Source organism: Dendrobates tinctorius, unplaced genomic scaffold, assembly GCF_039654945.1.
Source record: "Dendrobates tinctorius isolate UK_male_01 unplaced genomic scaffold, ASM3965494v1 ptg000170l, whole genome shotgun sequence".
NCBI classification, from domain to species: Eukaryota; Metazoa; Chordata; class Amphibia; order Anura; family Dendrobatidae; genus Dendrobates; species Dendrobates tinctorius.
In genome coordinates, this window is record NW_027361837.1 from 2,252,593 (window position 1) to 2,266,056 (window position 13,464).

The 13,464-nt window shown below is 44.5% G+C and overlaps 1 protein-coding gene and 1 long non-coding RNA gene across 3 annotated transcripts in view; one reads left to right on the forward strand and one right to left on the reverse strand.

Moving 5' to 3' along the window:
- LOC141053742 (uncharacterized) overlaps positions 1–6,039 on the reverse strand; it is a 45,850-nt gene extending 39,811 nt beyond the window's left edge. Inside the window, exon 1 of the long non-coding RNA XR_012221261.1 lies at positions 5,580–6,039. This is a non-coding gene — a long non-coding RNA (uncharacterized lncRNA). The remainder of the gene's footprint in view (positions 1–5,579) is intronic.
- Positions 1–13,464, forward strand: part of LOC141053741 (dipeptidase 2-like) — a 682,167-nt gene that overhangs the window by 209,779 nt on the left and 458,924 nt on the right. The gene's annotated exons all lie outside the window — the stretch shown is intronic.

A 13,464-nucleotide genomic window follows, 5' to 3' on the forward strand; every position in this document is an offset into this window, starting at 1 on the left:
ACCTTTGGCTGTGTCAAGGAATGCAAGTCCTTGTAGGTCACCTTCACATTTGGCAACTAGGACTTCCTTTAGCAGGTCACTTAGTTCTCTAAGTTTCTGGAGACCTTTGTTAGATATTTTAGGAAAGTCATCGATTCTTTTGAACAAGGCTCTCTCTATTACCTCTGCTGAGCCGTAACTGTTATGAATGGGTCACCGAGGAGGATGGCAGGAACAGGCTAAGCCACCAGAAAACCAAAGAGGTGGTAACTATGCGGATTGCAGACCCCTGATCCTATCAACACAGCTAGCAGTAGCCGTGGAGCGTTCCTACGATGCCCTAGATGCCTCGGCACAGTTGGAGAACTAACTAAGCCTAAAGCCAGAAAGGTGAAATCTAAACTGCCCGGAGCAGATCCCCAAAAGGAATAGACAGCCCCCAAACATATATTGTTGGTGAGACAAGATGAGACACAAATACAGGCAGAGAACAGACTGAGCAAACGGTGGGGCCCAAGCTGTCTAGACAGGACAAGACAGAAAAGATACTGTCTGCAATCACGCACAAAACCCTAAAAAAATTCAACACATCTGATATACAAAAATCTGAGGCCACACGACCTCACCCCCACTAGATCAGCACTCTGGTATAAACTGGAAGCAAAGCAAAAGATACTAACCTAACAGGGGACTGAACAAACTGACACAAGCTGTAACATATGAGCGGGGACCAGCGCTGCCCCCAGCCGGGAGTACGCTGAACCCTAACAACAAAGCAGAAAGCAAAAGAAAGGCACAACTAGATTAGATGCAAAGGATTAGCAAAAGAATCACTTAACTGAACCATGCAGATCAGGCAGGAGACAAAAGAACTCCAAATGCACAAGGAGGAAATCATCAGCAACCACCAAGGGAAGCCTGCTCAATTATATGCTCCCAGCCAGTAATCCCAGATTCCCAATTATCATCGTCAGGTGGCAAACTTCCATCAACCTGGCCAGCTCCACTACTCCCAGTAACCACCAGAGGGAGCAGAGGGAGCTCCGGCTCCGAAGTCCGAGCAAGGGAATTCACAATGCTTAACACTTGTCTAGCTTCTTCCAGATCGCTTTAAGGCCAACCTCAGGGTGATTTATATTAATGTCTCTGATCCTTACTGCGTGTTTGACTGACTCTTCTCCCAGTTATTTGACTAAGAGGTCTATCTCTTCCCTGTGTTGTAGCCCCAAGTCTCTAGTGACATTTTTCCAAGCTCTGCAATCTTCAGCTTGGTCAGTGAATTTCATGAATCCCTTGGCAACCAGTTCACCTCATGTGAAGAACTTAGCAAATTCTGTTGTGAACCGGTTGTCAACAGAGTATACTTGTGATGGGTCACCCTGATAGTGACGTGAGCTGCATTCATACCTGTTAGTATCCTCAGGGTGGCGCCAGCCAGTGTCATATTATTTTGGTCTGACGTGCGGTGTGTCTGCAAGGTGATTTACGTTTGCTACCTGGTGAGGGGCAAGGTAGTCATTAGCAGAGATGTTTTGCCCCACGTTTTCCTGGAGCTGAGCCTCATGATGACTCTCACTCGCTTCACTGGAGATGTCGTGTTCTTGGTTATAGCTTGGATCAGGAATTTCATTAACATACTGAGATGTGCGTTGTGGTGAATCTTGTAGTGTCAACTTCAGACTTGATGTACTGCTACAGCTATGCAGCTCAGGGTTGTGCACGGCTTCTAACGATTCTGCTTCAGCTAGGGCTGCGGCAGTTTCTCTTTTTACTGCCATGTTCTCTAAGGCGGCATCCATGCGTGCCTTCTCTAACTGTGTCTTCCTCTCCTCTCTCTAAGCATGACTTTTCTTTATCTCTATGTGTGACTTCTCTCTCTATGCAAGACTTTCTCTCTTGGTCTTCTAAGTGTGCTTTCTCTAATTTAAGTTCCATCTCTTCTACAGCAAGGCTTGCTCGCATTTTGGCGGCTTCAGCATCTACGCGGGCAATGGCGACCGCGCTGCTGAGGGATGTAGTCTTTGAGGACTACAATTAACAGATTTTGTCCTGTGCGATTTGTGGGACATGGTGTCTTGGGGGAATGCTTGGCTGTGAGATTGCTGTAGCTGTATTAAGTCTCTGTGTAGCCGGTGATTTGAATCTCACTAGGTCGATGACTGCGGTTTCACTAGTTCCTGCAGGATGGATGGAAGGCTGTCTTTTCCCTGAATTCCCACTAGCTGGATGGCTGCTGTTTCACTGGCCCCTGCAGGATGGAAGGCTGACCTTTCTCTGAGCTCCCACTAGCTGGATGGCTGCTGTTTCACTGTTCTGTCCTCACTATATGAATCAGAATTCATGTAGCTTATACAGGCAGCTAAACCGCTATACTGGGGTCCAATAAGGAGACTGTAGTTGAATCTGTGCTTTATTGAACGTGATGGTATATTGGCACGGTTTAACAGCAATGCTATCACAAGGGGAGAAGAGAAATGAGATGCTTCCTGAATGCAGGCAGAAGGAAAATGGAGAACTGGAGGCTGAACTAACCATAATCCTTTGCAAAGGCTACCAGGCTGCACTGCAAGACTTAGCAGAATGCACTGCAATGGAGGGAAATACAAGCAAAGTGAAAGTAAAACTACAATAACACTGCGGTTATGACTCTGGTCACTAGATGGAGCCAAAAACACTGAAAACATTAGCAAGGATTATGAATCAGATGTCAGAGACAGAACAATTGAAATACTATTATATTATATTTTAAATTATATCCCTGTCTCTGAGCTGTTGCTTGGGACAAACATCTTGTTGGACACATTCTGGCTTCATATCTATGAAACTGTGTTCGCCCCTCCCTTTTGTTTTCTTTCATAGGTGGATTCACATTTTTTATTTATTTGATTTCATTTTGATTTATCATTGTCTCCTCATTCTCTGCCACTAGATCACCAAGGTTAACATGTTCTGTGCTGCTATAAGCAGTCCAATTTTTGGCAAGGGTGTCTATGATGCCCATTAAATATTTTTTAAAAATGCACCCCCATGGGGAAATGTTTGTCAGCCCATGCACTGCGTGTATGGGCATTACAAGTCTAGGAGACCTGCTCCTTTACATTGGGCCTAGTTTTTAATGAGGACTTCATCAATGTCTCCTCATTCTCTGCCACTAGATCACCAGGGTTAACGTGTTCTGTGCTGCTACAACCAGTCCAATTTTTGGCAAGGGTGTCTATGATGCTCATAAAATATTTTTAACAATTTTGCTCCCCCAGGGGGAAATGTTTATCAACCCATGCACTTAGTGTATGGGCATTACGAGTCTAGAAGACCCGCTCCTTTTTAATGGGATTTTTTTTTTTAGGAGGCCCTCCTCCATGTTTATTCCAAGGGGGGATTGGGTAAAGGCGGCCTTGCGTTCAATGCATAAGGAAACTGTATGGCAGGACCAACTGAAGACTGTAAAGTGGGTTTTCATGTGGCCTTCCAGTATCTGGGTTCAAAGACATATTTGGGGTGCATATGACTTGATAGCAGGGCAGGCCTTGCATTCAGTGCAACATTTTTTCAGTAGGCCCTCCTGTACCTCTCATGAAAGGGATATTGGGGCGCGTTGTAATTCTTGGCAGCCCAGTCACTCACTGCATAGGCAATAACAGCATAAGAGACCCACTGTTTAATAATGTGTTTAATAATGGCCCTTTGTGAATATTAATGCCGCCTGATGCCCCTCTAAAAATAGGCTCTGTGACTTTAAGAGTCCCTCCTTCAGAAATGAAACAAGATGTGTCACACACCACATGGCCAGCTAGGGTTGTTAAATGTTATAATGATATTTCCAAGTGAACGAATTAGTATTGGTTGAAAGCAATGTTAAAGTTAAAAAACACCTAAAAAACACTGCGTGTGAACATAGCAAAAGTGGTGGAGGAACATTTCGGTCTGGGGTTAATTATTCTGCCTTATATACAAGTCATTAACCTAGAAACGATGTACCTTAACATGTTTCCCAGCAAAATCCATTTTGGTTTCATTTTTGTATGTTTTTTGGTGCGCCTGTAAAAATGGCGTGAAACTCTGACAACATTGCTTACAGCTGTGACCTAGGAGTCAGAAATGCTTCCAGGGGCGATCCCCATGTTGTTCCTGTGTCATTTGAGCAGTGTTTCCATCATTTTCTGATGTTTTTAGACCTTAAAAGGACCCCCAGGGGGTGGATCGCAGTAAAAATGCTCGGGCCTCACAGACTTCCATTGGGCTCGTTGTTCTGTCAGAGTACCCGAGTATTCCAATTTGCTCGACCTGAGCAACGAGCACCCGAGCATTTTAGTGCTCTCCCATCACTAATACCTACACCTCTGGAAAAAATTAAGAGACCACCACATCAAATCCCTGTCATGGGCAGCCCATTCTTCAGACCTGACCCCCCATTGAAAACCTCTGGAATGTAATCAAGAGATGGATAGTCACACGCCATCAAACAAAGAAAAACTGCTTAAATTTTTGTCCCAGAAGCAGTGTGAAAGACTGGTGGCAAGCATGCCAAGACACATGAAAGTTGTGAATAAAAATCATGGTTATTCCACAAAATATTGATTTCAGAACTCTTCCTGAGTTAAACATTGTTGTTGTTTCTAAATGATTATGAACTTGTTTTTTTTTGCATTATTTGAGGTCTGAAAGCACTGGTTTTTTTTTTTAAATTTTGACGATTTTTCTTTGTCAGAAAAAAAATATAATTTTTTTTGCTTGGAAATTCAGAGACATGTTGTCAGAAGTTTATAGAATAAAAGAACAATTTACATTTTACTCAAAAATATACCTATAAAGAGAAAAATCAGACAAACTGAACATTTGAAAGTGGTCTCTTCATTTTTGCCAGAGCTGTATATTTCTTTGCTGTATCTGTACATTATGAATTGTGGTATGTGTTAAACGGGCCACTGAGACTTTCACCCGGGGCCCACAAAAACCTGGAGCTCGCCCTGCATGTTCTGCACAGTACCAATTCTTCTGTACTGTTGTCGAGGAGGCAACATTGCATTGGACTTTGGGAGGGTCAATATTGGTTTAGTATTTTCAATATTACTATGGCCAAATAAAAATATAATATTGGAAAAGGTATTTAAATGGATTATCCCAAATAATCCGCTCTCCTCTGGATAGGGGATAACTTTCCAATTGCTGGAGATCAGACTGCTGGGACCTCTATGATCATGAAAATCGGAGCTCTGTAGTGCACCATGTAAATCCAGCTGTGGTGATCATACGCACTGTGGCGCCATTCACATGTGGCTCTACAAATATCTCCTTTTAGGAGCATGAGGAGCACGACAAAGTAAAGTAAAATTCAAAAAAAACAAAAAAAATCACACAAGCGCTTACCAGCGAAAAAAAAGGGAACTGTGTCCTCAGCTGCTGAGGTCAAATAAGGGTCGGTGTCAGCCCAAACCAAATAGAGTAAAGAAAATGCACAAATTGACCTGCGCTATAGGACTGAAGAAAATGAACAATGATAAACACCAAACAGAGAAGCAACCCGCTCAAAGGTAAACATGAATAAAATGAGTGCATATATGAAGTTATGGCATGTGCAGTAGATATAACGTAACACTCACCACTTGGAGGCAGACCAATGGATATGATGCAGATTACTTGTGACTGCTGCTCGTGAGAAAGATGAGGAGACACACGGCAAGTGTCTTGTTCCAGTAGATCAGATAAGCCTTGCTCCTTAACAAGGCAAATAGCAGCTTATAAAAGCTGGAGGGAATGAGCGTTTCTAGTTTGCAGCCAGATAAGCTTCAATGAACTAGGGCTGTGCTGAAGCCTGGCAAAGGAAGAGACTATAGAACGCTGGCTGACACAGGGTGGGGGGAGGACAGGAGATAGGAAGTGCAAGGGAGAAGCAGGGGAACACTCTGGCCGAAAGTGTTCCTGGATACCTGCTTGGAGACAGCCGCCCAAAAGTGCCTGAGCGTGTGACGTCACAGCCCATACAGGGCAGCACAGGGATCAAAAAGCCAACCAATGCGTTTCAAAGGCCTAAGCTGCCTTCTTCATCAGGGTGCCTATGATCCTGGGATGACGCCCATAAATACCCTCGGTGACGGCTGCATTAATCCTTGCTATACCTCAATAAAATTAGTATCCTGGAAATGGAGTAAACCACCCATTTCCTGAACAAAACAATAAAATTAGAGAAGACTAAGTATCTGCAAATTGTTGTAATATATTAATAAATTAAAAAATGCTTTATTATGAATACACATGAAAAACAATTAAAAATAAAACTGAAAATAAAAATAAAATGCGATTAAAAGTGCACAAAAGGCATGAGAAACCTCACTGCAAACCCGTATATGTGCATAAATAATTGTATGCTTATGCAAGCGCCAAGAAAAAAAAAATTTGTAAAAAATCAACTCAAAATAAACAACACCAGTTGAACTAATGAAGGGCGCACTGACCAACGTGGATATTTAGCAGGTACACATAATTTCATTAGGGTGAATTGACATACATAATTGTACCTGCATTCCAGAGAAAAACTGTTTAATTAACTACGGTAGCTAAAAAAAGTCAAGTGTGAATGAGTGCATAAGCATTTAAAAAATGAAATATAAACAGAAAATAATCACACAAAATGTATTAAAAGTGTAGTTGAATATACCCACGGGGAAAAACACAATCAACAGCGCACGATTATGGAGTGCAGTAAGTTACTGGAAAGAAAAAATTTCCAGTTCCTGATTGAGACCTTTTGGAGCCAAGCAGTCAAGAGTATAAATCCATTTGGACTCAGCTCTTGACATAGCTTTGATGAAATCACCACCTCTAGGGTTTTGGTGAACCTTCTGAATACCATAGAAAACAGCACCTTTCGCTGATTGATTATATGAAAGTCTCTAAAATGGCGTGATAGCGGATGTCCATCAAAGCCCTTTTTTATATTGGTGAGATGTTCTTTAATACGTGTCGTGAGTTTTCTTTTAGTGCGACCCACGTACAACTTGCCACAAGGGCATTCGATTATATAGATAACCCCTGTGGTGTACCAGGACAGATTATCCTTAATGAGGTATTTTCTGTTTCCCCCTGAGTCCATGAAGGTGGAACCGTGGAGTTTTCTAAAGTTTGTAGTAGTGCAACAAAAGCAAGTGCTGCACGGGGTAAAATTCACTGATCGGGTGAGGAGTGTTATAGTTTGTGAGCCGGTGTTTGTGTGGCAGGGCTGCTTTTTTGTCCCAGTCCAGCCATGGTCCAGCCCTCTGGGGAGTATGGGGGTGTCCTGTATAATGTGGGTGCAGCTGTTGCAGTCAGAGCCATCTTGTCGGGCGGTGGCTGGCCAGTTACACCAGTTACAGAATCACATATTTCAATCCACTTTCGGTTCTTAACTTCCCTTGCTGTTCTATACCATGCTTCAGCATCCTTCAGGACTTTGTGGTCCCGTAGAAGGCCCTTCTTACTTGTCAACATACATTTCCATTCCTCTTCATCAAGTCTCCCCCCATGGGTTGTAGATCCCGTCAGTTTCAGGAAGACTTTAGCATTTTTAACATAGTAATATAGTAACATAGTTAGCAAGGCTGAAAAAAGACATTTGTCCATCTAGTTCAGCCTATATTCCATCAGAATAAAGCCCCAGATCTATGTCCTTCTAAAGAACCTAATAACTGTAAGATACAATATTGTTACACTCCAGGAAGATATCCAGGCCTCTCTTGAACCCCTCGACTGAGTTCGCCATCACTACCTCCTCAGGCAAGTGAAGCGCCCCATGGGCCGTGGGGGACTCGGTACCGGGCCGGTTGTCTTAAAGGTATGTGTCACTGTGGCAGTGACCCGGTCCATGGCCCCAGGCGTTCATGTAAAATCAAGGGAATTGAATGAGAATAAAGTTTATATATAAATTAGGGACGCCACCTGCGGTAACCACTGCTGCAGCGTTGCTTCTCTGGGATAGATGGTATAATGCAGCAAAGTTGGTAAAGCTCTCCACAGGCTGTGCTGTAGTCCCAGGGCAGTTGAGATGAGTTTGGAGATGGTGATGTAGTGTAGAGTGATGGATGTAGCAGTGCTGGGTTGAAGACGTAGGAAGAAGGTAGATGACACAATTGCATGTAGTTCCAAGGCTCTACTTACAGTCTAGTGCGCACAGATGCCCACTTCAGTGCTGTGCTCTCCAGGTAAGGGGTCCAGCCAACTTCCAGGTAAAATGAAGTACACCCTTCCAGCACTTCCTGTCAGTATGTACCTTTCCTGGCCGTCTCCACACCATATGCTGCTTTCCTCTTTCCTTCCTTTCTAACACTTCACAATTATCGACCCAGGCCAGCAGCTGCAAATCCTGTCAGTCAACGCATACCCTTCGGTTTCTGTGATCCTATGTAGCTGCCTTTCCTGTCGGAATAACTGTGGTAGGGGCTGTGGTCCATAAAGTCACCACAGCTATCGACTTGCTAGTAGCGCCCTTAAGTACGCTTACTATGCTAGGGGCCGTGACCGTTTGCGACCAGTTTCTTCCTCCACTTGACGTCTGTCAGCATGGAATTGAGCCCCACGGGGAGTACGCTCCAACCGTGTCTCAGAAGCTTTCTATATAAGCCATTCTGTCCAGCAACTCCTGCTGAATGGAGCTGCACAAGACACGTCCGTCTCCTTCCCTCCCTCTGAGGGAACCCGACCTAACTTCCTTGTGACCTACCATTCTCCCTCTCTCAATCTACGCTCCGCCCACCTCCCAACACCCTTCGTGTTCCAAAGCAGGGGCCATAAAGTGTGCTCTGCTATTCTACGTGTGTGTGGGATGTGGGATGGAATGTGGTCGGGTGTCTCCACCTTACCTGGTTGTGGGATACCACACCTCTGGGTGAGGTGCAGCATCTCTGTGGCGACTGGACCCTCAGGGGTGCCACACAAGGAATTCCAGATTTTCAGTGCCCTAACAGTAATGTGGCTCTTCAAATATCTTCTTTTAGAGAGTGAGGGGCACCACAAAGTAAAGTAAAATTCACTGATCGGGGTGAGGAGTGTTTTAGTTTGTGGGCTGGTGGGGTTTGTGTGGCAGGGCTGCTTTTTTTGTCCCAGTTCGGCACTGATGGAGGTACAGGAGCAAGAAGAAGCAGGGCTGCCAATAGGAATTTCGGGGCCCCATACTGGCAAAATTTTCGGGGCCCCCTTGAGACTCTTCCCAGGCTCTACCCCAGCCTCGCCCGCCACCCCTCGAACTGTCCACAGTCCCACCATTCTCTCTTGGAAAAACTCCACTTCTCACCAATCACACATTAAGAGTTCCCATCTCTAGATCACACACATAGCCAGCAGCTCTTGTTTTGGCCAAAAGATTTTTTTAAATCTGCCACCACGACAAGGTAGACTCTTTTGGCCGGGGACACTCTACTCTAACCTATTAAACATTTGTTAAAATATCCAATACAATTTAGGTATATTTTTTATTTTTCAATTTTTAAAATGACCAATAATATCACTTCCAGGGAAGCTGGCAGATATCAGCTCTGTATGTCTGATGACTCACCTGCTGGTCGGCTCCTCGGTGAGATGAAAGCGGAGAGGCTGAAGAGAGTGTCAGGAGGCTGAGGGCTGGGTCCAAGCCCTCTGAAGTTGTGGAGCACCCGTGGCGGGAACGGGGAGCTGAGGAACGACAGCCATCTTGGGAACAATCAACACGTGGGTGAGGTGGTGAAGTTGGTGGAGTGCTGTGGAGGTGCAGGCCTGGGGTTCTGAGGCTAGAGAGATTGGTGTGCCTGTCTGGAACGGGGACTTTGAGTTTGTGGGCTGCAGAAGATGAATATCCCCCCCCCCTTTTTCACTGTTTGCTGAGTCATGCTGGGGTTTCTGGCCAGAGTGTGGTGAACTAGTGGACTTGCAGATCACAGCTCTCTGCTGCCATCCTGTGTTCTTTTTATGTATTGTGCTTGTTGCACATAAGTAAATACCACTGAAATTGAATAGAGATATGACTTTGTAGCCTGTTCAAAATTACTCTCTGGACCACCGAATAATTCTGCAAACGCATACTATACAACTAGTAACCATAGTTGATCTCAGATTATGCACATATCTTGGAGGCCTGTTATGGGTCCACAGAAATCACAATCTGCAGATGACAAGTTGAAAACCTACGCTAGGGGGACTAGCTCAACAACCACAACTAAAAAATCCCTAAATAAATCAAGAGGAAATATCACTATTACAGGAGCTGGAGGATATGGATCGAGAACCCACTCTGAAACAGGTCTCCGCACAGCTGCTGGTTGCCATACAGAGTAGCACAGCCTCACTGACTGGAAAAATCGAAGAGGTAAAGACTGACTTAGGTCTCCTCCGCAATGACATGTCTAATTTGGGAGAGAAAGTCAGACAGGCGAAGGATAGAATCTCAAATCTGGAGGACCAAACAGCACCTTTGCCAGAGCGTTTTAGAGTCATAGAACAAAAATTGGAATTGTGTATTCAGAAAAATGATAATTTGGAGAATAGACTGAGGAGGAACAATATTCGTATAATAGGGTTGCCGGTGAGAAAAATGGATGCGTAATCTATTCCCAGAGGCCACTTTCTCTGCTGCGTTTGCAGTGGAACGAGCACATCGGGTGCCTGGGAATCCGAATCCTCCGGGGGCCCCTCCTAGACCTCTACTCCCCAGATTCCTCAACTGGAAGGACAGAGATTATATTCTGCAATTGGCAAGAAAGGCCCAAATAATTAAATTTGAAAATGCCACTGTGATGTTATTCCCGGACTTTTCGGCAGATTTACAGAAACGGAGAGCCTCTTTTGCTTCAGTTAAGAAATGTCTGAAAAACTCTAATGTCATTTATTCAATGGCGTACCCAGCTAGATTGAGAGTGGTGGATGGTGATAGGGTAACTTTCTTTCAGAACCCGGCAGAGGCGGAGGAATGAATCTCCAAGAGAGAAAGACGCCAAAAGTAGTGATGATAATACATGTCAAGGTTGCTGGGTCTATAGTAAGGTGTGCAGTGCACTGTACATTGCACTTCAGATGGTGACTGCTCATTGAACCTTTATACTCTTTGGTACGTACACAAGGATGAAACACGGGTATTGCAAAAGGTTTAGAACAAAGCGTATAAAAAAAAAATCTTTATTTTTATATAGCGCTAACATATTCCGCAGCGCTTTACAGTTTTGCGCACATTATCATCACTGTCCCCAATGGGGCTCACAATCTAAATTCCCTATCAGTATGTCTTTGGAATGTGGGAGGAAACCGGAGTACCCGGAGGAAACCCACGCAAACACGGGGAGAACATACAAACTCCTTGCAGATGTTGTCCTTGGTGGGATTCGAACCAGCTAACCACTGAGCCACCGTGCTGCCCAAAGGTTCAATGAGCAGTCACCATCTGAAGTGCAATGTATTATGTATTAATGTATTATGTATTAATGTATTATGTATAAATGTATTATGGGTCACGGGTGGGCTCCTCTGATGAGTAGCAGACACAGTTACTAGGCCCAAAGTATTAGCTGTGCTAAATGCAGTCAGAAACTGGTTCTTTCATAAACAGGCGGCATAGCTAGGTTCACTGGTGGGCTCCTCTGCTGAGTAGCAGACAGTGCTACAAGGCCCAAAAGGATTTTCTGGACAAGATGCGGTAAAAAATAATTAGAAACATACACAGTGTAGCTCCTTGACAGGTGTACTACACCGCTTGCTACCACACACTGCTACTATGCCATGAAACAGTCTATTAACGTTGAAAACCATTATTAAGGTAAAAATGAAGTTACGCTTTTGGTGAACGAACCGTTCTCGAATGGAACCTCGAACAGCTGAATTTTAAGCAAAGTGTTCGCGTTCGACGAACGGCTCGAACACCGCCCAAAACAGCTGGAATTTTAACTTGGCGAACAGGTTGACTCGAACACCGCTTATCTCTAATCAGGAGGCAGACTCAAACGTTCTCAGGCCCAGTATGGATTCGACAAGATTGTAGAAAGTTGAGAAAGGGTACAGTATCCCCGGATAACAGGTATATATGTAGCATAGTTTACACATGAAAAACCTATGTCTATATATCAGGAGGCAGACTCAGAGGGTCTCAGGCCCAGTATGGATTTGACGTGATTGTACAAAGTTGAGAAAGGGTACAGTATCACCGGATAACAGGTATATATAGCATAGTTTAAACATTAAAAACCTGTCTATATATCAGGAGGCAGACTCAGAGGGTCTCAGGCCCGCTATGGATTCAACGCGATTGTAGAAAATTGAGAAAGGGTACAGTATCACTGGATAGCAGGTATATAAACCATAGTTTAAACATTAAAAATCTACGTGTATATTTCCGGAGTCCGACAAAGACACTCACAGCCTCAGTATAGTATTTAGACAGGAATCTAAAAAGTAGAAAAAGGGTTATGTATTCGAAGCGTACACCAGTATACACTGTTGGGGTATTTTTCAATCTTCATATATATTTCAGTCTCAGTAAGACAGTTCAGACTCTCCGCAAGAGGAAACAAGATGGATACAAGTACAGACAGAAAGTCGACTGATTGCAGAAATTTTGGAATTACTAATCACGGTAAAAACTCCCGGGAGAATTCTCAGAGGTGATGCTGACCCTTAATTACTTTGTCTGTGGAGACAGCGAAAACAGTTCTTGTGAAGAAAGGTTTCCTGTATAACAGTACCGTGGAACTCATCACTGTTACTCATCTCCATCAAATTGTGATCACAGGGACAGATGTAGACATTGTCCTCACTGCCTATCATGATCTGTCAGGTAACTTTGGAGTGCAAAAGACACACAAGCCACAGGCCGTAGGCGATTCTATTGGATTGGCATGAGAGGACACATTTAAAAATGTGGGCAGGAATGTCACACGTCTGTGAGTCAGAAAACCGTGAAAGCTGCTGATAAACCACCACTGCATCTCATTGTGACGTCCATAACAAATGGAAGCCATTGATTATCTGAAGATGCCCAGCAGGACAGGGCATAGCTACGTCTTAACCATCATCTATCATTTCACCAAATTTGTATTGGCAGTCCCAGTGAAGTATTTAACTGGCCAGACTACACAGTGGTGGAGCAGGGAGAGGTAAGTATTGCAAGTGCTGGTGCCCTGAGCAAGCAGGGGGGGCCCACTCATGGGCGGCGGTACTGACACAGGGCCCCTCATAGTACGCCGGTGTGTCTGACGGCGGGTGTGCACCCCACCGTCAGAGACACTTGATTCTACTATGAGGGACCTTGTGCCAGTGCCGTTGCCAAAGAGTGTGCCCACCCACCTGTCCAGGGCAACGGCACTCGCACGGGTGCGTGCGCCAGGTGGCGACCCCGGCCCTGTGAGGGGAGGCAGCCCAGTTAGGGAGGTGGAAAAAATGGCATATGTTGATGTTGGACATTCAGCAGCTGCAAATGGAATAATTGGGGAAGTCCACGGAAGAGGAGGACAAAAGCAAGCCTTTTTTCTGGCAACCTACGTGTCAGCAGGGGAGGGT